Genomic DNA, 27,950 nt, shown 5'->3' on the forward strand with positions numbered 1-27,950 from the left:
GGTGTTAGGCATAGGGGGGATGGATAGAGTAGAGCTACTCCACCACCCTTTTTGTAGGGTCTGTCTAATCTAATGATTGAGTAGTTTGGTGGTAATATCTCGGCATCCTTAATGTGGGGTTTTAGCCAGGTTTCAGAAATGGCTAAGATGTCAGGTTTGTTATGGAATATCCATGCATGAAGGTTAGGGATTTTGTTTGCTATGCTTTGTGCATTAAGAGAAGTGAATAGGATGGATTTAGGATTTGTGGAGTGGTTTGGACCTGGGTTAGGGTGTATATCACCAGATAAAAGTATTGAAGTTAAAAATTTGGTTAGTAAGAGGAGGTATTTGGGTTGTTTAGTTTGAATAGAGTGGATGGTAGGATTAGAGGGGATATGAAGAATAGTGAGGGTGTGATCACTTTATGAGGAAGGATAATTTTATAGTGGAAACATAGGTTGTTGCAGAGTGGGTAGAGGTTAGGAGAGATGTGGTTATTGTAGTGAGGTTCTGTTGTATGGAGATGAAAGGTGGTATGTAAGTGGGTGGAATGGTTGATGAGAGAGGGTTGTGTAAGAGAGTAAAAATAAGTGAGGCTGAGAAGGAGTAGCAGTTGAATTGGGTAGGATGAATAACTGAGAGACATGTTGTGTTGAGTTCTAAAATTATATCGTGGAGCATGAGGGGAAGTTGGCATGTGAGTACAGAGAGGGGTGGGGTGGGAGGGGTTGGGGAGAGGAGGGGGAGGTGTTTGCTAGTTTGGGAGGAAGTAGGTGTGGTTTCAGGCTATAAAGCTAGATGTAGTGGGGTGGGTGGGAATTGGGGTAGGGTAGGGGAGCGGAGTGAGGGCACGGAGCGGGAAGAGACAAAGGAGTAAAAGGTGGAGGGAGACAATCAGTAAAGAGAGAGCTAACCAACAGGTAAGTCTGATGGTGGGAGTAAGGTTGATTCAAAGGTGTGGGGGAAGAGAGGCAGGATGCAAGGGTAGAGGGCACTGAAGGCAGGCTTTCTTGGGGAGAGAAGAAGAGGTGTTAAGGGTATCAGAGGACTAAGAGCAGCGTGACTAGGGGTCAGGTTACAGAAAGCTTACAGAAAGGATGTGGGGAATACAGGGCAGAAGTTAGTAGGTGTGAACGGTTACAAAGAGGGGTAGACAATTGTAATTCAGAAATCTGTCTTAATAGAAAGTTAGTTCACGAGGCGCCACCTGGTGGCCAGTTATAGTATAGCAATGGACTTGTCTAGGAGGGTATGGGGGACTTAAGCAAAGAGAAGGAATAGGTAAAGTAAGGGGTTAGAATAGTAGGGGAAAAGGTTGAATCTGTAAAGGGAGGGTAGGCTGCTGGCTAGCCTGCCTGAATAGTATGCTAGGACTACTAAACATACAATCCTGGTTAGAAGCAGTTGCTTAATATGTAACCCTTCAGAGTAGCTGTCAATACATACTGTTCAATGTCTTTACAGAGGTCAAAGTTTTCAGGGAGATGCTAGGTGGTTTCAATTAGTATCCCTAATGTTCAGAGACTTCCTGAAAGGGACAATGCAGGTAGCTGTTGCAGGGACAAACTGGAGCACAATGTGTTCAATGTCTTTACAGAGGTCAAAGTTTTCAGGAGATGCTAGGTGGTTTCAATTAGTATCCCTAATGTTCAGAGACTTCCTGAAAGGGACAATGCAGGTAGCTGTTGCAGGGACAAACTGGAGCACAATGTGTTCAATGTCTTTACAGAGGTCAAAGTTTTCAGGAGATGCTAGGTGGTTTCAATTAGTATCCCTAATGTTCAGAGACTTCCTGAAAGGGACAATGCAGGTAGCTGTTGCAGGGACAAACTGGAGCACAATGTGTTCAATGTCTTTACAGAGGTCAAAGTTTTCAGGGAGATGCTAGGTGGTTTCAATTAGTATCCCTAATGTTCAGAGACTTCCTGAAAGGGACAATGCAGGTAGCTGTTGCAGGGACAAACTGGAGCACAATGTGTTCAATGTCTTTACAGAGGTCAAAGTTTTCAGGGAGATGCTAGGTGGTTTCAATTAGTATCCCTAATGTTCAGAGACTTCCTGAAAGGGACAATGCAGGTAGCTGTTGCAGGGACAAACTGGAGCACAATGTGTTCAATGTCTTTACAGAGGTCAAAGTTTTCAGGGAGATGCTAGGTGGTTTCAATTAGTATCCCTAATGTTCAGAGACTTCCTGAAAGGGACAATGCAGGTAGCTGTTGCAGGGACAAACTGGAGCACAATGCAGCTCTAGCACAGGAACAGGACGCACAGCAGCCAGGTGGGAGGTTGAAGAAGAAAAAAAAAAAAAAATTAATATTTAGATGGTCAGCAGGGGGCATCTGCTTTAGGCCTGTGATTCTTTTAGTGAGATATTTTTGTGGCCTTTCCAGTTGTTGCAGATGTCTTGTGAGGTACATACCAAACGGAGCATTGTACGCTAAAATGGGTCAAGTGAGGGATGATTACAGTGGGACAATGACCTCTTTTTTTCTGGATGAAAAGCCCTTAGTGATGAGGTGTGCCACATAGAAGGATTTCCTGCCTGTTGTGGCGATGTGGTTATCAAAGGTGAGACCACTGACCATCTGTTTCCCTAATTCCCTCATCACACTTTCAGTGTTTAGTGTACTGCCACCTATGTGATAATCTATGGATACATGTTTTTTCCCACAGGGGATAACTATACATTTCTTGGCATTAAGCCTGAGCCCATGGCTCTGGCACCAAGCATCTGTTTCTGTATTGCCTTTTTGTAGAATATCCACATCATTTGGAGATTCAATAATGGCTCCCAGTTTGCAGTCGTCTGTGAACTTTGTTAGCCAGAGGCCCTTAGTGTTGGCCTGTACCTCAGAGGAGGAGATGTCAAACAAGAGCTGTCCCAGGACTGAACCCTGAGGTAATCCACTTGTCACTTGTCTGGAGCTGGATTTGGAGTCAGCTACATTTACAGTCTGGGTTCTGTCAATAAGCCAGTTGGCAACCCATCGAGTGACGTACTGATTTATGCCCAGCTTAGTAAGTTTATCTATGATTCCAGAGTGGGGGATGGTGTCTAAGGCCTTGGCAAGGTCCAGATAGGCTGTGTGGACCGCCTAACCCTCGTCCATATCTCTGGAGACTGATTTGAAGTCAATCAGGTTCAGGAAACAAGATCGGCCCTTCACGAGCCCAAACTGGGTGGGCTCCAGTGTTTGAAGGTTGCCAATGTCTTTGTTTATAAGTTCAATGATAATGCGTTCCATGCCTTTGAAGATCAGGCTCATCAGACTGATGGGACTGTAGTTCCCTGGATCCAAGGTGGATCCCCCCTTGTGGAGTGTGATAACTGTAGCTGTGTGCCACTCAGTGGGCACGAAGCCTGAGGTGAGGCTATGATTAAACATGACATGTAGGTGAGGTGCCAGTTTATTTTGTAGTTCATGTAGTACACAGTCCGGGATGTCATCTGGTCCCATGGATGCTGTAATCTTAGCTTTGGAGAGTGCGGTTTCTACCTGTGTGGCCGTGATTACCGGAATTTGGCAATCTTTTGGTATTGAGATTGGCCCTTTGGGGGGGGGGTGAGAGGGGGGTGAAGTTGGCACTAAATTGATCTGCCAGGATATCTGCAATATCTTTGGGATCAGTATATTTAATGCCATTCTGTTGTAGCTCAGAGCAGATCTGAGCATTGCCATTTAGATTCTTGACATAACTATAAAATGCCTTGTGGTTGTCTTTGGAATCCTTGGCAATTTTATTTTCATAACTAGCTTTGGAGGATTTTATGAGGGATTTCAGCTTCTTACTGAGGTTGGTAAGGGAGTTTTTTGCATCCTGGGATTTTTCTCTATTCTGCAAAAGTTTCTTCCTTCTGTTGTATAGTTTATTTATGGCAGAGGACCACCAGAATGGCTTCCTTTTTTGGGAGGAGAGCATCTTTGTTCTATTTGGGATGGCACGATTTATGCACGAGTCTGTATATATATATATATATATATATATATATATATATATATATATATATATATATATATATATATATATATATATATATATATATATATATATATATATATATATATATATATATATATATATATATATATATATATAATATATCTGTATTTTACATATATATATATATATATATATATATATATATATATATATATATATATATATATATATATATATATCTATATGTAAATATATATGGGTCTACTGCTTAACATCGAAAATACACTTCTCCGAAATTAAGCAGTAGACCCTACACTTCAGCAAAAATCCACTTAAACGAGAGTGCACTTTTGTTGAAGTCTACTACCCAAACAAAAACAAAAAAACACTAAAACATGTTTTTGCAGGGAGGCAAGCCCCCCTGCACCCCCTCATGTGGGGGGCTGTGCCCCCCACACCCCTACTACTTAAATATACCAACTCTGAGATCACACTACAGCAGGGAAAAGGGACAATTCTCATTCTGTGCTATAGTGTGGCTGCTGAAGTCAATGTCTGAAGTTTCACTACTTCGAGCAAGTGGACTTGGTGAAGTAGAGTTTGAAGTAGTGAAACTTAGAGCAAATTGACGGAACCCATATATATATATATATATATATATATATATATATATATATATATATATATATATATATATACATTATAACAATGAATGATCAGATGATCGAACGTTGTTATATCGACCCCTAAATGTCGAAAATCCAAAACAGTGAACAACCAAATCAGTGATTTTTTCCCCAGGGAAAAAAAATCGCTGTTATCAAAAAAAAAAAAAACACTAAATAAATTGGGGGTCTTCATCCCCTGCACACACCCCCTACTTAACTATATCAACTACGAGATCACACTACAGTGGAGGAAATGGCACAACCTGGATGGCCGGCCCAGCTATTTCTTTCCCTGGGAAAAAAATTTGCTGTTCCGGCTGTTCGCTTTTTTGCCTGTTCGACATGTAGTGTTCGCTCTAACAGTGTCCGATCATTTAATCGTATGTTGTTCTAAAGTAGACCCAATATATATATATATATATATATATATATATATATATATATATGTATGTTCTTCTTTCGGCTTTTCCCGGTTAGGGGTCGCCACAGCAGAACTCCGGTCCACTAATGATTGGCAGTAGATTTTTACAGTGTCAGCTCGATGCCCAACCTTCAATGAAGATGCATGCATTCCTTCTTCTTTCTGGGACGCCACTCCCCACACGGGAAGGGCAGACTCCACACAGAAGGCGTTCCAGCTGAGAATCTATATAAATATATACATATATATATATATATATATATATATATATATATATATATATATATATTTTTTTTTTATATGGAAACAACAGATTCCACCATTATTCATATGTTGCTATTAGTATGTATTTGGATTGCTGTTATGGATATTTGTAGGCTACTTAAAACAAGTACTAGAATTACTGACTCAGTATAAAATGGTCCATGTTTATATCTGCTTACCATATACTGTCTCCAGACTTCTTATGAATCCTGAGGCTTTGCAACGCTTTACATAAGTTCTTCAAATGATAATTTAAAGATACTCTCTGCTAATGTGCATGGCATTCACTGCTCAGTAATAATTGTGCTGATATAATCTCATCATGAATAACATGGCATATGACAGATCCATATTAGCACAGAATATCTCTTACAATCTCATTCCCCTGTGGTTAGTCATTGTCACACCTAGGTCTGTTTGCCATGTGAAAGACAATTTTATACACATGGGTAGACTCATGGGGGAGCCCACATACGTAGATGAATATGTGGACAGCTCATTCTGTTGTAAACCCTATGCAGTCCTATGCAATGCAAAATTCTAGGAACTAGTCCCTGTGCCATATAAAGCTATAGAACAATGCCTAAATACATAACACTTGGAGCAGCAACATAAGGCATGCTATCTTTAGAAGCTGTATGTGGGATTTGAACCCATTTCAGTAAATATCAGAGTAATGGAGATTTGAATACAACAGCATCATGTCAAGGTCTACTTGCATTTCACATTAATATACTACACAAACATTTGTACAACATAAATGTGTGATGGCTGTAGCTGTAATGCAATTGCAGCCTAAACAGAAAGCCAGTACAAAACAATCTATCATATGACATGTTATTCATGATGAGATTATATCCGCACAATTATTACTGAGCAGTGAATGCCATCCACATTAGCAGACAGTAACTTTAAATTATCAGTTGAAGAACTTATGTAAAGTGTCGGAAAGCATGTAATGACATATAGACGTACAACTGCAGTACAGGCATAGTGCAATCAACAGGTGTAATGTCTGCATTCATTTTCACAGGTCCATCTAGTTCTTCACAACAGCAGGAAATGACAGGTGAGTGTCTCTATATACTGTTACTATGAGCATTACCTGTTGTTGCCTCAGCCTCATGTCATGCCACTGCTGTTTACTGTCATATTGATATTTCCCTTACATTGTAAACTGTAGATACATCCCCTGGGGGCACAAGCCATGCAGGTACACCTACAGAAAGACCAGGTATGGAACCACAACATAGTCATAGGTTGCAGCAATGTGTAGCAGATCTGTGTTGCATGAAATTAATGTCACTCTTTTCCTTCACAGGAACATCTGGCCAACAGGTACACCAGACATCATGTGAGTATCAGCAGACCACGTTACTGTGTTGTCTGTGTCATCATGTGACTATTCTGTTGCCTGTGTACATGATTGTGCTGTCTTTGTCTTTACTGTAGGTTCATCGGTTCATAGGTTCATAGGTAGGTACTAGGCTATTGACCCTAGGGCCCATACAAGCCTAGCCAAAAAATGTACCCTGGCTTTCGCCACCCAAGAAAATTATTTTCCTGTGCCCCTGTCGAGCAGAGCCACAGAAGTGATCCCTGGGGTGAATTTCCCATTTCCCATCCAATCTTCAAGATTTTTCTTGAAGAGTGCTAATGAGGAGCTCTGTTTGACATAGATAGGTAGTCTGCTCCAGAGTATGGGAAGTCTCTGGGACAGGAATCTATCCCTCCAGCATGTTCTGTTTATTGTGGTGACAAGGTTAAGGTCCCTAGAGCATGTAGCTTGGAAGGATTGGGATTTCTTTAAGTGGAGCATGTCCAACAGCTCTGGGTTTGACATAGCTTTGTATGTTAGGCAGAGATCGCCCCTGAGTAGGCGATAGGTGATGGAGTAAAGCTGTAGCTTTTTGAGACAGTCTGCATAGGGCATCTGTTTGAGGCCAGTAATCATCTTTGTGAGGTATTTCTGTGGTCTTTCCAGTTGTTGTAGATGTCTTGTGAGGTACATACCAAAAGGGGCATTGTACTCTATAATGGGTCTAATGAGTGATGAGTAGAGGGGAACAATGACCTCTTTTTTTCTGGATGAGAATCCTTTTGAGATGAGATGAGCCATGTAGAAGGATTTCCTGACCACTGTGGCGATGTGATTATCAAAGGAGAGACTACTGTCCACCTGTGTCCCAAGGTCTCTTATCACATTTTCGGCATTAGGTAGACTACCAGCTATGTGGTAGCTCATGGGTACAGAGTTTTTACCAAAGGGTATGACAATACACTTTTTGGCATTGAGCTTCAGGCCATGGCTTTGACACCAGGTATCTGTCTCAGTGAGGCCCTTTTGTAGTTTGTCCACATCATTAGGAGTTTTGATTATGGCTCCTAGTTTGCAGTCATCTGCAAACTTTGTTAGCCAAAGACCTTCTGTTTTGGCCTGCACTTCAGAGAAGTAGATACCAAACAGGAGAGGACCCAGGACTGAACCCTGTGGTACTCCACTTGTCACTGGTCTGATGTCGAATTTGGAATCCACTACTTTCACAGTGTGGATTCTGTCCATGAGCCAGTTGGCAACCCATCTTGTGACATAGGGATTTATACCTAGTTTAGTGAGCTTATCTAAAATTACAGAGTGGAGGATGGTGTTGAAAGCCTTGGCGAGATCTAGATAAGCTGTGTGAACCATTTTACCCTCATCTCTGGCTTTGGTGACTGCTTCAAAGAAATCAATCTGGTTTAGGAGACATGATCTGCCTTTTACAAATCCAAACTGAGTAGGGTCCAGAGTTTGGAGATTACCAATGTCTTTGTTTATGAGTTCCATGATGATATGTTCCATGGCCTTGCAGACCAGGCTCGTCAGGCTAATGGGGCGGTAGTTCCCGGGGTTCGTCGTGGCTCCCCCTTTGTGGAGTGGGATAACTGTCATGGTGCACCGTTCAGTGGGTACAAAGCCTGAGGTGAGGCTATGATTGAACATGGTGCTTAGGTAGGGTGCCAGTTCATTCTGTAGTTCGTGTAGAACGCAGCCTGGGATATTGTTAGGTCCCATGGATGCTGTGTTCTTGGCTTTGGAGAGTGTGTTTGTTACCTGTGCAGCCGTGATTATAGGAACTTTGCATTCTTCTGGTATAGAGATGGGCCCTCTAGGGGGGTGAGAGGGGGGTAAAGTTAGCACTGAACCTATCTGCTGGGATGTTGGCAATATCAGTTGGTTCTGTATATTTAGTGCCATTATGCTGTAACTCAGAGCAGATCTGAGTGTTCCCATTAAGATTCTTGACATAGCTATATAATGCTTTGTGGTTGTCTTTAGAGTCAGTGGCAATTTTATTTTTGTAACTAGCTTTTGAGGATTTTATGAGGGATCTCAGCTTCTTACTGAGGTTGACTAGGGAGTTCCTCCAGTCATGGGATTTTACTCTTTTTTGCAACAGTTTCTTTCTTCTGTTGTAGAGTTTGTTTATGGCAGAGGACCACCAGATTGGCTTCCTTTTTTTGGAGGATAACATCTTGGTTCTATTAGGGATAGCATGATCCATGCACTTGTGTAAGTGCTTATAAAGTGCATTTGTGTAGGATTCAGCAGTCATACCTCTATTGTCCATTTGCAGGGGTGTCATGAAGTTTGCCACTTCTGTCTTAAGAAGTGTGAAGTTGGCTTTTGAGAAGTTTTTTTATGATGGTTTCCCTAATTGGGGCTGGAGGTGAGATGTGGATGTCTAGGCTGATAAGCTTGTGGTCAGATCTGACCAACGAGGAATTGACCTCTGGTGTGTTGGTAATGACCAGGTCTAGGATATTGCTGCCCCTGGTGGGGGTGTGAATAAGTTGATCCAAGGCATTGGAATTTATGAATTCTAGAAAACGTTGAGCAAAAGAGTTGGTACATGAGTAGTTTTCCCAGTTAATGGTGGGGTAGTTGAAATCGCCCATTATTAGGGTGTTGGGTTGTACCGTAATACTTTCCAGTGTATCAAGAAATGAGGAGTGTGAATCCTGGGGCATGGTGGGGGGGGTCTGTAGCAAGCTACAATTTGGATTGCGTTCTTGCCCAGAGTTAGTTGCACTTGGATAATCTCGGATGCATTATGCTGTGCAACTAGCCTGGAGGTGTGGATATCCTTAATGAATATGGACACGCCTCCGCCTTTAGTGCTTCTTTTTGGGTTAGGTGGCCGAAAGGTGTGGTATGAATTGAAGCCTGGTAATGCAGGGGTGCTCTCTGGAGCATTGAACCAGGTCTCTGTCACTGCACAGATGTCAATGTTCTCCATTTTAAGGAGTGCCTCAAGTGAGTGCATTTTGTGGTTTAGACTTCTAGCATTGAGTAGCATTACCCTTAGATTTTGCTTGTTTGTACCTGTTATGGTGGTGAATTTGTCATTTGAACCTTGCCTAAAAAAGGCACTATAGGGGTGACAAGAGTCTTAGCCAGTACCACTGCAGGACCTACATTACAACATAAGAGTTCACCACAACGTTCATACATGTAATTACTGTTATTCCTGTTGCTGTCCTCCATTAATACTGTGTCCATCTACCAATTCATATGACAGCCTACATCAGCATCTCATCCACAAACAACTGGTATATGTATGTATTACTACTGTATATTTTAACACTGTTGGAATGGTCCATGATGAGGATTTGATTAAGAATACTATGTTTATGACTTGTTCCCCTGTGATGGTTGTATTTCATCCCTGTCCTCTAGTGCCATCTTTCCATGAGGACTTCTCAGCTGTGTGTTAAGTTTGTATTCTTAACATATGTTATGTTGAATCCATAACATAATTGTCAACTCCCTGCTGTATAGATTCCATGGTCCATACACAGTCAAGAACTCAGGGTAAGTCATTATTATCTGTAACACTGTAGTGATGTGTCATATGCCAATAATGATATACAGCATGTGATGTAAGCATGTTCTACTGACCTGTCATCTGTCTCTTCTTTTAGCACATCAGCTATCTGTATCCTCCATTAGCCTGACCAGTGATCACAATGTGAGATCTGATGTGTCTCAGTACAACAGCATGGCTGCTGTCACACAGGACACTGACATGGTGATACAGTCTGGCCCAGATGGTAACAGTCATGCATTTGTGGCTGTAACTTCATATGTGTAGGAAAACCTGTCTAGCCATTCTAACAATGAGGGGACATCAGACTGTGGTCAGAATGAGGCCTGTGGTCAACAGCCCCATGTTGAGTCTGCTAGTGATGTTGACAGTTAGTCCCCATGACGAATTGATTTTGCCTAATGTAGTACATGTAGACCTGTAGCTGGTGTGAATGGGCAGGTGTCAGATGATGCCTGCCTACTGCTACAAGCAAATGAATGTTCCCAGCAATTGCTTGGTTCTGACATCCGTGCACTTGCTCATACCACACATCATCTTACACACCAGCTGGGTGTGCTGCATAAAGGACAGGAGTGCAGACACAGTGAGGTTATGGTGTCACTGGCTGCATAGAATGAAAGCATGTTATCTGTATGGTCTGTTGAATCTCTGGCTCTGAAAGCTCTACAGCAGTGCTGAAGTACAAGCAGGGTTCTGTGTAACCTGACTGCCTTTAGCTAATTGCCACTTGAGAGATCCAGGCCCCCTCTCAGCAGACCAAACCTTGGCCATAGGACATCAATCTCTATGCTGCAATGTGCACACACTTCAGCTTCTGCACCATCTGATGTGGTCCCAGCATCATGACCAGACAATCAACTCACACTCTTGCTCCTTCCCACAGTGTGTCTCCACATGCTAGTGTCACCCCACCATACCTCTCAACTGTCCAGATTTTTCAGAATGTCCTGATTTTTGGCTCACATTTTTTATCGGTTCCTCATAAAATGGGTGGTTTTCTGGCAAATCACAGGGATGATCTCAGGACTGAAGTCACTAAATAATGACATACATTTGAATTTCAGACTTCAAATCATACAGAAAATGAATGCTAAAACAAATCCTGTTACTCTAGTGTCTTTCTAAGTTTCTAAAATATGTCCCTATTTTTAGGCCTTTGTCCCTCCATTTTGTCAGGCTTTGTCCAGATTTCTTGCACTAATAGTTTGAGAGGTATGTACTCCATCATTCTCCTCTGTGGACCAATTTGGGCCAAGTGTTTCCATACATGGTAGGTGCAGTCCAGACCATGGTGGGAGTCATCAGTTTGGGTGCCCTAGTCTGCATTAGACTAATACTGACAACTGATCCATTGAGCTCTGTTTGGTAGTGTCAGTCTTAGTCTGTGACAATGATGATTGTTGTGCAGACCACTGACAATTTCATTTGTCTGTGGTTGTTTTCATGTCTGATGGCATGGGATGCTGACATTTTACTGAGCATAGGTGACTTCATTTAATACATTAGTTTATCCTACTCTGCATTGATATATGTTACTTGTGATATTGACAATAGTTCTGCATTATATCCAGTATTTGTTTCCTGTTTGCATCTTTTGATACTGGGCAGACAGAAATGTGTTTCACAAATGTGTGTCCCTTGTTGTCGTCCATACACATATACACAAATATGAACCTGTATGCTTATCTGTGTCTGTTGAGGCCTGAGTTGATGATCTGTGTTGTGATAGATTTGTATATGTTTATACTGTTAAAGGTTATGATCATGTTGTTATGTGTGATTCTCAGTATGTACATCTACTGGGCAATTACCATTAGATACAATCTGTACTACTATAGTCGAGTAACACTTGAACATCAATGCTTAGTCTGTGCACTTCTATACATGTGGCTTGTCATGACTCAAAGATGTGTGTCAGACTCTGCTGTGTTGCCTAGGCTTGGACTTGTGGTCACATCTTCTGTTGCCTATGCCTGTGTCATCTACCCCCTGTGTCCTCCTGCTCCACCTCTGATAGATTCAGACATTTGGGTGTCTTGGGGTAGTTCATCCACACCTGCAGCTGGAAGACCACCATGTGCTGTTGTTAGCATGTCGTGTAGCATGGTGCACACAGTTATCATTTGTGCTGCCTTTTCAGGTGTGTATTGCAGTGCACCCACAGATCTGTTCAGACATATGAACCTAACTTTCAGTACACCAAGCACATGCTCAATGGTATTTTGGGTTGTTGAATATGCTCTATTGAAGGCCTTATCTTCAGGGTTTGATGGCTGTCTATATGGGGTCATTAGCCACAGCCTGAGTGGATAACCACAGTCATTTGCTGTGAGTAATAAACACATATAATGTCATCATGGATAACATTTTGAGAGATTTCCTTAGCTCATATCCTAGGTGTTGTCCTGTACTTATCCAATAATATTTCCTCAGGTACTTCACCTTGCTGGAATGCAGCCCTCAGACCACTTTCCCTCCATATAGTAGCATCATGGACACTTCCAAGATGTGTTGCCATGATGTTTGTTATGTTGCCACCTGCTGCACACACAAACTGGCAGTTCAGGGATGGCCACCCCTTTCTGTTGATATATCTGTCTGCTTTTGGATGAAGCATGCACACACACACACACACACACACACACACACACACACACACACACACACACACACACACACACACACACACACACACACAACATTTTGAGTACACCACAGCATGATATTCACAAGGATGCACACGGACCTACTTCAACATGGATAATACAAAAACAGCAGTCAGTGTGAAAGTATAGTATTAATAATAATAATAATTAGAGCTTGACATTCTTTCGAAGTTACCCACACCTCCAACCTTTTACCCTTGAAGATGAAGCCCAAGGTGATATACAGCATCAGAAATGGGTAAAACTGCATGACCAGGGAACTAAATACTGTGGGAAGAAATAGCCAGAGAATTGTTATGGCTAGGCTTGTATAGGCCCTAGAGCCAATAGCCTAGTACCAACCTATGAACCTATGAACCTATAAGTGAGGTCTTAATAGTGATGTGGGTTCAATTTATTGCACCAAGTACATGTGAGAAGTTCACAAGGTTATAGAAATGGTGCATAATAATTCTCCACCCCATTGACTCCGTAGACCGAAAGTGTATGTAGTCATCCACCTTATTGCACATTGTTGTGAGGAAATTTGACAAAATATGACTGGCAGTTGTCTGCAGCACTTCCATAGCATCCCCCATTTATCTGTGGAATGTCTCAGATGCCAGTACACCCAGGCTGAGACATACTTTTGTTTCAAGAGGGATGGGTTTGCCTAGGAATGTCCATGCAGACGTGTGGGATGCACATGTTGCACACAGCCTGCATCAGCTGTCTGTCTAGGCTGTACTTGTCAATAATTTGTTAGTCTGACAGGTGGCTTAGTTGCAACCTTGTTCTCACGCTAGCTGTCTGCCTTCTAGGATGTACAGGCACATCCTTCACCATAACTTGCAGTACCACAGCCTATTGCAGTTCATTTACTGCAGGTAGCATTATTTTTGGTCTGTATTGTTACAGATTTCATCATATTTTCATGGTAATATCTTATGTTTCTTGCACTGTGGTATGGCTTATACTGAAGATTTTGGAAAAAGAGTCTGCATTGCAGTCTGTGTCATTTAAGTTGAATTGGGTATGCACAATGTGTTCTGGAATCCAAAATGTGTAGAAGCTGTAATTATCCTGCATTAAATAGTTAATTACTCGGACTGTTTGCTCTGTATCTTCTGAAATCAAATCCTCAGCTGGTGCACTGAAGTCTTCCTTTGGCATGCTGCACTGTCTGCAAATAACTTTTGGAATCTGTCGCTCGCCCGGTCAAGATAAAACAGACTAGCAGTTGTGGGTTCAGTTCAAGCAAGGTTTATTACACACAAGCACATCAGAAATGAGGCTTTGTAACTTAAACTTAGATAAACTTATAAAAATACTGACAACCACACTCATACATGTTAACACTCAGGCTGTTCTCTCAAAATGGCACTGCTGTCTGCACATGCTCACTACTTATATGCATGTGCCTATATCTGGAAATGCTTCTTAAAGCTAGATACACACTCTGTTCTACATCCTCCCTCTTTGAGAAATAGCTCATATACTAAATGACAGTATTCAGTGACATGCAATTCACAGAAATGATCTTTTGACATGCAGTCATACAGAACTAATTTTTCCCATGTAATCATACAAAGGCAGACACATATAAAACAATGATGTCCAGGTTGCTGTGTATTTTACACAAGGTCTAGAAATACAATCTGATCATGTTACATAAAAGTCAGAATTGGATCTAGCAATGGGGACTGTGTTTAAGGAATGTTCAACTTTGGGGACAACTGGGACATCATCAGGAAGGGGAATGAATACTGAAACATGTTCTTCGGTATGAACATTGTAAGGGTTGCTCTGAGATCTAGAGTCTGTATCACAGGTATGATGCTGCGATATCATTTCTGATACAGGAAGAAGATATCTGCAGTTTCTCCTGCATTCCATATCCTCAGATTCCACTTTGCAGGATTTCGGCTCAGCACATATACCTTTCACTTGACCAATTTGATCAAAGCCTTTCACCGCTTGCATCCTCAATGTCTCTTCTGCTTTTAATCAACGGAGAAATTTGCTCATTTTATCATAGCTGGACTACTGAAAAGAACATTTCTTAAAAATTTGGGCTTTGATTGCTTGTTGTTTTTAGCATTAGGCACCAACAAACTAGAACTGATAGGCAAGGTTGTTCTGGTTTGCCTAGATAGAAGTGTATGAGCAAGCAAAATAAATAGGTTGTCAATGGGTATATTTTTGAGAATAAGTTAATTCAAGATGATATCAGTATTGCCAAGCTTTGGCCTCTCTAGTAATTGCTTTGCACACTGCACTGCATGTTCAGCAAGGCCATTTGACTGTGGGTATTCAGGACTACTAGTAATATGGATAAAGTTCCACTTTTTTGCAAATCTCGGAAACAATTGATAGGTAACCGGGGTACCATTGTCAGAAATGTCATTGTGTGGACTACCATGGACTGAGAAATGATGTTTCATCTTAGTAATAGCACTGGACATTAGGTTCAGGGTTGCCACCTTTTAACAAGGGCAAAGTGGGACATGGGGGTGTGGTCAACAGGATAGAGGTGTGGCCAACATGACACTGGCCACACCCCCACCACGACATCACCAGAGTTGTTAAAGGAGATGCAGTATTAGTTATGGATGCAACATTGTGACATTACAGCATACTGAAAACTCAAACCATTTAAATGAAGTGAACTATTACTGCACACACACTAATCAGTTGTAACAATAAATAAACTTTAAAGGAATTAAAAACACACTACTCATTAAACAGACACTTGTTTATTTAAATAGTAAAATTCATAAACCAACCATTGCTATTCAGAAAGAAAACTTAAAAAAATCTACATACCACATACAAGCCAAGTATAAAATTAAGACTTTTTATTGTCAATTAAAGCTAAAGCAAAGAACAAACACAAAACTACATATCCTAGTACTACATATGCACCCTAGCAAATTAATGCTAAACAAAGAAAAACACAAAATTACGAACTGCACCCTAGTACTTTATACTGCACACTTGTACAATAAATCACTTTTTTTTAAAAGTGTATTTTGAATTTGATTTTATGGCTTGAAGAAGGGCCCGATTTGAAACAATATTTGAGTAAAAGTCACAACATTTCATCCGGTAATTTACACTCATCATTAGTTCAGCTTTTAACAAGTCCACACTACATCGGTTTCGCACATCTGTCCATTTACCTTTCACCAATGAAAAAACTCTTTCTGCAAATGCATTTGAGGGCGGTATAGATAAAACCCTAGCATTACCGGGTAGAGTGTAGTCAGTTCAGGCCCTTCTTTGAAAAGCTTCAGCTACTTCTCTCCTGGGGTCATGCTTGTGTTACATAACTGTTTGAGAGAGGGCTTAATTGCCAAGTAGTCCCTAAAAAGATAATCTTCATCTACATCCTGCAGACTCAGGGCAGTGGTCACATTAAGCAAGTCACTGAAGGCAAAGGGCTCATTTAGAGATAATTTAGATAGTGTAAACAAGTAGTTGCTTTCAGTATAATCAAACCACTGCTCCAGGTATTTCACTGCTGTCTCCAAGAACACAATGAAGTCTCTTTTCAGTTTGTTAGCAGAAGTGCTGTCTAATGTGCTCATAAGTGCCCTAAGTTTCCCTCCAAAGAAAGCACCTTCAGCTCTTGCCTGCAGTTTTTGCTTCAGAGAGATCATTACATAAAAAGTTTCCATGGCAGTAAGTGCTGATTTTTCTAATGTACTTATATGTTCATTAAAATCAACAAGAACAGCACAGAGAAAGTGCAAATAGTACTGGTGCAGCGTAGGCAATTCATTCTCACCATGTTCGTTAGCTGAAAAGTACTGCCATATCTGCCAGGGGGTCTCCTCTTCTCCCTGAGAGAGGAAATAGGACTGGAGCACTGGGAGATTTTTCACTACTCTTTCAATGGCTGGGAGTAGTGACAGCCACCTTGTTGGCACATGTCTTAACAGACTCTCAAATTCCATGCCACAAAACTCAAAGAAGTCTTTCAAGTCTCTGGTCCTTGTGGCAGAACCAGAAAAGTGGCTGAAATGTCTCATTACAAATACTTCCACATCGTATGGTAGTTGTGCTGCAGCTTTTTCGGCTGCATTGTGAATGATATGGGCAACACAGTTAGCTTTCTGGAGTGATGGGCACTTTTGTTTTAATCTGGTATACACACCAGATTTCTTCCCATAGTTCACACTGGGATCATCAGCCCCATAAGCTGAAATATGGTTCCAGGGCAAGGAGTGCCTTTCCATAATGTTGGAAATTTGCTGTGAAATAGCCTGTGCCGATTCATCAGGGTCTTCATAGAAGTCCAAAAGGCCATTCACCACCCCTTCTTCTTTAGAAAAATACCTCACAACAAGGGGAAATAATTTTATGTTCCCCTTGTTGGAAGCATCTGATGAAATTGCAAATGAAGTACCTGGTTTTTGAAGGTCATGCAGGAGGCATTCCAATGAGTGTGGTCCCAAAACATTTTTGACTATGGCTTCAGCCTTGGTTCTTCCACAAGATAGTTTCTTTGCAGTGTCTGAGTCACTGTACAACTGGTTGGCCAACTTTACTGCACAGTCCAAGCTGTTATACGAAATATTGTGCTTAACAGCATGGAAAACCTCAGAGGCTTCTGCTGCAATGATCCTAAGCTCAGGTCCCTCAAGGTTTGCATTCCTTGCCCACTTTGTTATCAGGTGAGTGGATTTAGAAATCATACCCCCAAGAATAATAACAATTACATATACATTCAGGTTTTATATCTTTTGAAGAATGGCAGTCTTATGTTGTTCAGTTGCCTCATGTCATGCAACATCATTTCTTCCACCGTGGGTCACTAGAAATTCTCTCTTGCAGTACCTGCAGAATGCTTTGACATCAGTGCATCTCTCGATCCAGTCAAATTCTGTTTTCCAAACATCCTGCCACTTGCACATTCTCTTGCTGCTGGTTGACTGTGATGAAACTGCTGCTCTCTTCATGCTTGAATCTGTACTTACCTGATATGCAACATATTTACCAACACTGTTAGTAGGGTTCAGTAACATACTGCTGCACAGCACAAATGAACTGGCTTAATTGGCACACAAAAGAACTGGCTCGAAAAACATTGGCACACGAAAGAACTGGCTTGGAAAAACATTGGCATGTGAAAGAACTGGCTCGAAAAACATTGGCATGCGAAAGAACTGGCTTGAAAAAACATTGGCACACAAAAGAACTGGCTCGAAAAACATTGGCATGTGAAAGAACTGGCTCAAAACATTGGCAAAACACATTGGCATGTGAAAGAACTGGCTTGAAAAAACATTGGCACACAAAAGAACTGACTTGAAAAACATTGGCATGCGAAATAACTGTGGAATGGAGCAAAAAAGAGTTTACAAACAGTTTGAAAAAGGTCAAATAGTAAATGAGGTAATGTACGGGGCATTTTGGCCATTGAAAACTAACATTAATACAGCTTGTAGAAAATGAAATGCATTATTTTTACCACTGAACATGCCCACCTCACCCCTCCCCTTAAGACAAAAAAAGTTAACCACATTCACTGAACCAAAAAACACTAAAATGAATGAGAATGCACAGTGGATACCATAGACCTAATTTAGCTTTTGACCACAGCAGTTAAGAAATGTATGGCACTAATTTACACAGGGCAATGATCTATTAATGAACTTGCCCAACAGCAGCACTGGTCATAATCGGATTATAATGAAAACAGTAAATAAGTATGTTGAAGACATCACTAAAACACAAAATACAAACTTTGCTACTTATAGACGCAAACTACCCTGTAACAACGACATGGTTTAGCACAATCTCAAATACATTGCATTAACTTCTGAGCATCCATCCACAAAAAAAAATAAAGGGGAAAAAAGTCCATAAACATTTTAACTTTAAAAAATACTTCTTGCAAGAGAAGTAACATAAACTACAATGTACAGCAGACTCCACGGGCTCCATTTACCTCAAAACATAGCAATTAATCCAGCACAGCAATGCAATAAACAGGCCCAGGTAAAAGCAACACACCCATATTCACATTACAAGCAAAGCAGTACATTTTAACCTTATTAAAAATGCATAATAAATTAAATGCACATATTTACAAGTATAAATGAAAACAATCTTGAAACAGCTTTGGCAAATTGGCAACATGTACCTACTAGAATAATAAATGAATTACATTAACTGTTAACATTCCCCCTCAAAAGGTAGACTTGTACCACATAGACATGGACTTGCAGGAACAGGAAAAATTACCTAAAGAGTATATCGTAACTTCCTGAAAACAGCATTAAAGTGCACACATTTCCATACAAAAAAGTGCAAACTATGCTCAAACATTTCCTATCTGTAAACAGACAATACCCAGAAAAAGCTACGACAATAGAAATGCGTCACACTAAATTTATATTTCACTGCCCCCCAACAGAAACAAACAACTTCTATACACAGTTCAGCCTTTTAAAAGTAATGCTTCCAAATCATACCCCCAAGAATAATAACAATTACATATACATTCAGGTTTTATATCTTTAAAAACTACTACTCAAAAATATCAAAATAACCACTGCACAGATTTAAATACTGCATACTGCACCCACCATCTACCTCTAAACATTAAAAAAATTAAACCACAATATATTCCCATTTTAAACTAGTACTCAAAAGTCTCAAAATAACCACTGCACAGATTTAAATACTGCATACTACATCCCCATCTATCTCTAAACATTAAAAACTTAAATAAAGCACACTATTCCCATTTTAAATAACTAAAGCCACAAAATGCAATTATCTACTTACCACTATCACAGTTATTGCTGGGCTAGCTTGCTTCCTTCCTGCTGAAATGGCTAGTTGGTTGTTCAAGCAGTGGCTGGGCTGGCTGGCTTCTTTCCTGGCTGGCTGGGCTGGCAGGCAGGCTCCCTTGCTGGCTTCTTTCCTGGCTGGCTGGGCTGGCAGGCAGGCTCCCTTGCTGCTTCTTTCCTGGCTGGCTGGGCTGGCTGGCAGGCAGGCTCCCTTGCTGGCTTCTTTCTTTCTTTCCTTCCTGGCTGGCTGGCTGGCTTCAATCCTGGCTGGCTGGCTTGCTTCAATCCTGGCTGGCTGGGCTGACTGGAGATAGAAATTGAATCAGATCTTTCGCAGCTGCTATAGAGCTTAGTGCTCTACAGCTGCGACCTTTATGGGGCTCTTCTGAACAAGTTCCCGCCCCCTCCAATCCCTGCAGCCAATTACTGTGCTGCATTACCACCCGGACCTAACAGGGAATCCCTCTAACTGTAGGTCCGGGTGGTGACGTAGCCGCATTGCCGTGGAAAAAACGGAAGTATTTTCGGCTTTTCCGTGGCAATTGATTTAAATTGCGATCGCGAAGCGAAAAGGGGAAAAACGGGACTTTTAAAGTCCCATGCTTGGTGACTGCGGGAAGCGGGATGAGAGGTCTCAACCCGTGAGTGTCCCGCTGACAACGGGACGGGTGGCAACCATAATTAGGTTAGGTAGCAGATCGATCTAGAACCAGTTTGAATAAGAGTCTACCAACACTAAGTAATGCTGATTGTTCCACTCAAATATGTCAGTGGCTACTGTTGACCAAGGTAGTTCAGGAATCTGACTTAGTTGAACTGGTTCTTTTTGCAAATGTGGCTTAGTACTATTATATACTGAACAAGAAGAAAGCACTTTATCAATGTATTTTGATAAAGAAGACCAAAATACTAGTCCTCTCACCTTTCTTTTGGTAGAATCAGAAACTGGATGGCCTCAATGCAAAATCTGAATGTATTCATGTTGTAGGGAAGTAAAATCAATAACTTTAGGACCTTTGAAAATGATACCATCTTCCATCAGCATCTCATCTCTATATGGAAAATAAGGTCGCACTTCTGGCGGTATACATGATTGCTTTGACAGCCATCCTACATGGATGAAGTGGTTGAGCTTTTGCAAAACTGGATCAGTCTTTGTACAATCTCTCAGCTCATCAAGTCTCGTGGTAGAACAATTAGGCACTTCCATGGCATCAAAGTTAAAATTCTCTGCATCAAGCTGTTCCGTAGTATTTCTGGGGCCGTCTACTTCAAAACATTGAAATCTCATAACATTGAAACTCAAAACACTGAGACCATAACATTGAAAATCCAAAACACTGAAAACCCAAAACAATGACACCTCAGAACATTGAAACTTTGCATCATAAAATTGAAAACTACAACAGACATGTAAATAACATCCCCTCCACCTATAACAACACCAAACTAGCAAACACACTTTTTACTACATTTCTGCAGTGGGGCAAACCTCTATGCACCCCCATGTGGCACTCTGTCCCCCACACCCCTTGTAAATTAAATATACCAACTCCAAGATCACACTACAGTGGACAAAAGTTAATTTCCTTACCTCACTGTATCGCGATCACTATACGGAATGTAAACATAATGTCTAAATCACTTACCTGTATGGCCTAAAAACACGTACATATTAGCAAAATAAACAATTTTCCCCTACTCACTTCTCCTAGTGCTTCTTAGAACACTAGCTTAACTTCCATGAAAGCAACACATCCATATGTTTACATTCGGCGTTAGGAAATTAACGTTTTTACATTGTAGTGCGATCTAGGAGTCAGTATATTTAATTTACAGGGGGGTGTGGGAATTTACGAGGGGTGTCGGGGTCAGAGACCCCTACATGGGTGGTGCAGAGGGGCTTGCCCTCCTGAGGAAATGCAGTAAAAAGTGTATTTATTACTTTGGTGCTGTTATAGGTGGAGGGGCTGTTATTTACATGTGCGTTGTAGTTTTCGATGTTATGATACACACTTTCAGTGTTCTGAGTTTTCGTTTTTTTGGGTTTTCAGTATTTTCAGTTTTCAGTGTTATGGTCTCAATATTTTGAGTTTCAATGTTATGAGATTTCAATGTTTTGAAGTAGACCCTTTCTGGGTGATCTGGATAAGGTATCAGCCAAATAAAGAAGTTTACCTTTTGTACAGACCATTTTGAAATTGTACTTTTGTAATCTGAGCATCATTCTTTGTAGTCTTGCTGGAGCTGAGTGCATAGGCTTTTTCAAAATAGTGACTAGAGATTGATGATCAGTTTTGATTTGGATAGCTCGGCCATAAATATAATCATGGAACTTTGAGCATGCAAACATAATTTCCAAAGGTTCCTTTTAAATTTGAGCATGCCGCATCTCAGTTTGGGTAAAAGTTCTAGATGCATAGGCAACAGGTCTGCCCTCTTGAAGAGTAACTGCACTAAGACATAACTTTGTAGCATCACAGGAAAGAACTACCGATTTGTGGACATCATAGTACCTTAATGTAGAAGAGTTGGCAATTTGCTTATCAAATGGTTATCAAATGCTCCCTTGTGTTATTCTAACCATGACCAGGCAACATTTTTACATATCACTTCTCTTAGAGGTGCTGATAACTCACTAATATCAAGTTACAAATTTGCCCAGAATAGTTAACTGTACCAAGGAAACACTGTAAGGCTTGGATATTGTCTGGAAATGGCATTTCAAGAATGGCTGCTTGCTTGTAAGGGTCTGGTCATAAGCCTGTACAGGTAAATAAATCATTTATATAAGTAACTTCTGGTAGTCTGAATTTACACTTCAGAGGACTGAGCTTTAAGTTCACTTCACGTGCTCTGTCCAGAACTTTCCTGAGGTTTCTCTCATGCTATGCTTCACCATTGCATCCAATTAGTAAATCATCTACTATTATAGCACACAGATAGCCTGAAAAAGTTTGCTCCATTGTGCACTGATATACATCCCTGGCAGAATTTATTTCAAAAGGCATCCTGAGGAGTCTGTACCTACCAAATGGGGTACTGAATGTAGGCAGTAGTGAAGATTTCTGATCAAGCATTACTTACCAAAATGAACTACTTGCATCTAAGACAGAAAAAACAGTGGCATTTAGCATGAGGGTGGCAATCTCCTTGACTGTACGCATAGGATGATGAGGTCTCTTTAATGCCTTGTTCAAGTCTCTTGGGTCAATGCAAATTCTGATTTCATCTGAATTTTTCTTATGAGCAACTACCATGTAAGACACCCACTCATTTGGTTCTGTAACTGGACAAATCACACGTTGCTGCACTGTTTTGTCTATCTGGATCTTGACTTTGCCCTGGATAGCTATTGGAACTCTCCTTGCTGGTCTGACCACTGGACTGACCTCTGGGTCTACTTTTATGGGCTACACAACTGGAAGTTTGCCTAACTCATCATTGAAAGCATCAGCATACGCTGAGAAAATAGCATCACTAAAACTGAAATTGGGACATGTGCTTATATGATGCACTTCTTTGGTAAAAGAAAGCAGTGTTCATAGGTTCATAGGTTCATAGGTAGGTACTAGGCTATTGGCCCTAGGGCCTATATAAGCCTAGCCAAATGGTACCCTGGCTTTTGCCACCCAAGAAAATTATTTTAGTGTGCCCTTGTCAAGCAGAGCCACAGACGTGATCCCTGGGGTGAATTTCCTATCTCCCATCCAATCATCAAGATTTTTCTTGAAGAGTGCTAATGAGGAACTTTGTTTGATATAGATAGGTAGTTTGTTCCAGAGTATGGGAAGTCTCTTGGACAAGAATCTATCCCTCCAGCATGTTCTGTTTATTGTGGTGACAAGGTTTAGGTCCCTAGAGCGTGTAGCTCAGAGGGATTAGGATTTCTTTAAGTGGAGCATGTGCAACAGCTCTGGGTTTGACATAGCTTTATATGTTAGGCAGAGATCGCCTCTGAGTAAGCGATATGTGACAGAGTAAAGCTGGAGTTTTATGAGATGGTCTACGTAGGGCATCTGTTTGAGGCCGGTAATCCTCTTTGTGAGGTATTTCTGTGGCCTTTCCACTTGTTTTAGATCGCTTGTGAGGTACATACCAAAAGGGGCGTTGTACTCTATAATGGGTCTAATGAGTGACGAGTAGAGGGGAACAATGACCTCTTTTTTCCTGGATGAGGAACCTTTTGTGATGAGGTGTGCATGTAGAAGGATTTCCTGACTACTGTAGTGATGTGATTATCAAAGGAGAGACTACTGTCCACCTGTGTCCAAAGGTCTCTTATCACACTTTCGGTGTTAAGTAGACTACCGCCGATGTGGTAGTTCATGGATACAGAGTTTTTACCAAAAGGGATGACAATGCACTTTTTGGCATTGAGCTTGATGCCATGACTTTGACACAAGGCATCTGTCTCAGTGAAGCCCTTTTGTAGGATGTCCACAAATATAGGAGTTTTGATTATGGCTCCTAGTTTGCAGTTATTTGTGAACTTTGTTAGCCAAAGACCTTCTGTGTTAGCCTGTACTTCAAAGAAGTAGATACCCAACAAGAGAGGACCTTGGACTGAACCCTGTGGTACTCCACTTGTCACTGGTCTGAGGTTGGATTTAGAGTCAGTTACTTTTACAGTGTGGGTTCTGTCAGTGAGCCAGTTGGCAACCCATCTTGTGACATAGGGATTTATACCTAGTTTAGTGAGTTTATCTATAATTTCAGAGTGGGAGATGGTGTTGAAAGCCTTGGCAAGATCTAGATAGGCTGTGTGAACCACCTTACCCTCATCTACTGCTTTGGTGACCACTTCAAAGAAATCTATCAGGCTTAGGAGACATGATCTGCCTTTTACAAATCCAAACTGGGTAAGGTCCAGAGTTTGGAGATTATCAATGTCATTGTTTATAAGTTCCATGATGATACATTCCATATCCTTATAGACCAGGCTCATCAGGCTAATGGGGTGGTAGGTCCTGGGGTCCGTGGTGGCTCCCCCTTTGTGGAGTATGATAACCGTTGCTATGTGCCATTCAGTGGGCACAAAGCCAGGGGTGAGGCTATGATTGAACACTGTACTTAGGTGGGGTGCCAGTTCATTCTGTAGTTCATGTAGAACACAGCCTGGGATGTTGTCAGGCCCCATGGATGCTGTGTTCTTAGCTTTGGAGAGTGTGTTTTGTACCTGTGCAACCGTGATTACAGGAACTTTGCATTCTTCCGGTATAGAGATGGGCCCTTTAGGGGATGAGAGAGGGGTAAAGTTAGCACTGAACCTATCTGCCAGGATGTTGGCAATATCAGTTGGCTCTGTATATTTAGTGTCATTGTGCTGTAACTCAGAGCAGATCTGAGTGTTGTCATTGAGGTTGTTGACATAGCTATAGAATGCTTTGTGGTGGTCTTTAGATTCAGTGGCGATTTTGTTTTCGTAACTAGCTTTGGAGGATTTTATGAGGGATCTCAGCTTCTTACTGAGGCTGACCACAGAGTTCCTCCAGTCATGGGATTTTACACTTTTTTGCAACAGTTTCTTTCTTCTGTTGTAGTTTGTTTATGGCAGGGGACCACCAGATTGTCTTCCTTTTCTTGGAGGATAGCATCTTGGTTTTGTTAGGGATTGCATGATCCATGCACTCATGTAAGTGCTTATAAAGTGCATTTGTATAGGATTTAGCAGTCATACCTCTATTGTCCGTCAGCATGGGTGTCATGAAGTTTGCCACTTCTGTCAAGAAGTGTGAAGTTGGCTTTGGAGAAATTTTTTACGGCGGTTTCCCTAATGGGGGGGGGGGGCTGTGGATGTCTAGGGTGATTTGCTTGTGGTCGGATCTGACTAACGAGGAATTGACCTCTGGTATGGAACACTGGTTGTCCATGTTTGTAATGACCAGATCTAGGATATTGCTGCCCCTGGTGGGGGTGTCGATAAATTGATCCAAGGCATTGGAATTTATGAATAACAGAAAGTGTTGAACAAAAGAGTTGGTACATGAGTAGTTTTCCCAGTTAATGGTGGGGTAGTTGAAATTGTCCATATTAGGGTGTTAGGTTGTACCCTAATATTTTCCAGTGCATCAAGAAATGAGGAGTGGGAATCCTGGGGCATGGCGCGGGATCTGTAGCAAGCTACAATTTGGATTGCGGTCTTGCCCAGAATTAGTTGCACTTGGATAATCTCAGATGCATTATGCTGAGCAACTAGCCTGGAGGTGGGGATATCATTAAGTAGCATTACCCTCAGATTTTGCTTGCTTGTACCTGTTATGGTGGTGAATGTGTCATTTGAATCTTGCCTAAAAAAGACACTATAGGGGTGGCAAGTGCCTTAGCCAGTATCTGGAATCCCAAGGTGCAGGCCATCTCTGGCAAAGTATCGTGGTTTGTCGATCCTGTCATCCCAGGCAGACAGATACTGGATCCCCTTCAAATGACACCAGAAACTTAGCCAATTGTTGAAGTCAATAATTTTGTCCTTGTACTGCGGTATCATTCTGGGTGATGGCAGGATGCTCCTGAGGGCTGGGGTCATACCTGCCTGGACTACAAGATCGGACAGCTCCTCCATGTCTCTTTTCATATAGTCCAGGGAGGTATATCTCAGGTCATTCACACCAACATGGACAATGATAGAGTCATATTTGTTATTTGTTGTGGAGTGATCTGAGTGCATGTGTTATGTGGCAGATCCTGGGACCTGACAGGCAGCTGACAGTAACTTTCTCCTTGTTTAGCCTGGTGAGTGGAACATCAGTGTGCCTGACTATAGAGTCACCTATGACTAGAGTGTTGGGTCCGTTGTTATGCCTTATGGGCTGTGGTTTAGTGGCATACTTAGTTTGTGGGCTATGTGTCATTTGGGTTGTGTTGGGGGGTGGAGGTTGCTTGCGTTTCTGCTTTGGAGGTCCGTGTTGCTTGAATAGATTTTTTTTAGAGCCTCCGTGAATGTAGGTGTGTATTTTGTGTTTCTATGTGTGTGTTTTGGTGGTGTAGTTTTTGAGGAACTATATGATGAGTGTGGTGTGGTGCAAGTGTTTACCTTCTCTTCTTGACTGTCTAGTCCAGTCTTGGGTGAAGAGATCTTTGCTTCCACTTTGGCTATATAAGTGCATCTCTCGCAGGTTGTAGTGTTTGCTGGTAGGAGAAGAGGGTTGTCTGTGTACATGAGGCAATTGCTGCATTGCCCCAATATGCCCAGATTCATTAGGTAGACAGGAGAAAATACCGGGAGCTGACCCCTAGACATGCCTGCATAGGTGCTTATTTATTAAGTACTAAAAAATGTTTTCCTCTAGACAAGTGAGGAAAGTTGAGTGCTGTAGTAATTTGTAGCTTATTTAGTGCTTGCAATGGGTTCAGAACAAGTGCTGAGCTCAAAGAAACATATTTGAGTGCTGAAACTAGAAAACTGGCTAGTTCTCATAAACAAAATTAAGCTAGAAGGCTTCTCTCCAACACAGAAAGGCTTGGGGGCTCAGAAGCTTACAAACAGTCCTGGATACAGCAAATCTGTATCTGGACTAGATGACTTACAGGTAAGGCAGGAAACAAGCTTAGAATTTTTTTTTTTTTTTGTAAAATGGAAAGGGGAAAGGAGGAGCAGAAACTAACTGGGTTGGCCTTCTCAAATGTTCTCCCTGAATTAGGTAGAATGAGGTAATGACACTAGGCTGGGAGGAGTGTCCCAGATCAAATTTACAGTAGGGGTGGGCAACTGCAAATCCACCAAGTATAAAAGCAGGATACCAATAGGGAAGGACGGTGGGAAACAAAAATCAGAACCAAAAAACCCACCAGTTGCTTAACAATTGTAGAAAATTCCTAGTTTATACCTCACACACAGTGAAACTAGCTAGCAAAGTATATGCAGACAATAAAAGTGCTATAAATAACTCAGAAGTAAGCAAAAAACAGGATACTTAATGTTATATATCAGATTAGTTGGCTCACAGCCCTTCCTCCAACTTCTTCCGATTAGCTCAGTGTGAAATGGCAGAAACACTCACAAGTTAACTTCTTAAGTAACAAAGTTGAAACCTCAAACAACTTAAAAAAAAGCTTAAAAGAACCAATGAGGTGCTTACTCCAAGCCGTAGTCCAGGCAACCCCAGTCAGCCAATGACCACAAACAACTCACTCTCACTGAAATGCTATACTGGCTCTGGCTAAGCTATGATGGCCTAGAATGTGCTCAGACACACAGCATCTACTAACAAACAACTAGGCCCAAAACACAAGCCTGAATATGGACAATGCTACACTACCAACACTACTTAGGTAAAAAAAAAACTGCAGAAATGTTTAAACAGATAAAGGATTAAGGAGACTCTAGAGAATGCTTTTAAACTGTCTCTGAGACC

The sequence above is a fragment of the Protopterus annectens genome, chromosome 5.part1, assembly GCF_019279795.1.
Source record: "Protopterus annectens isolate FY-2018-M chromosome 5.part1, PAN1.0, whole genome shotgun sequence".
In the NCBI taxonomy this organism is placed as follows: domain Eukaryota; kingdom Metazoa; phylum Chordata; order Ceratodontiformes; family Protopteridae; genus Protopterus; species Protopterus annectens.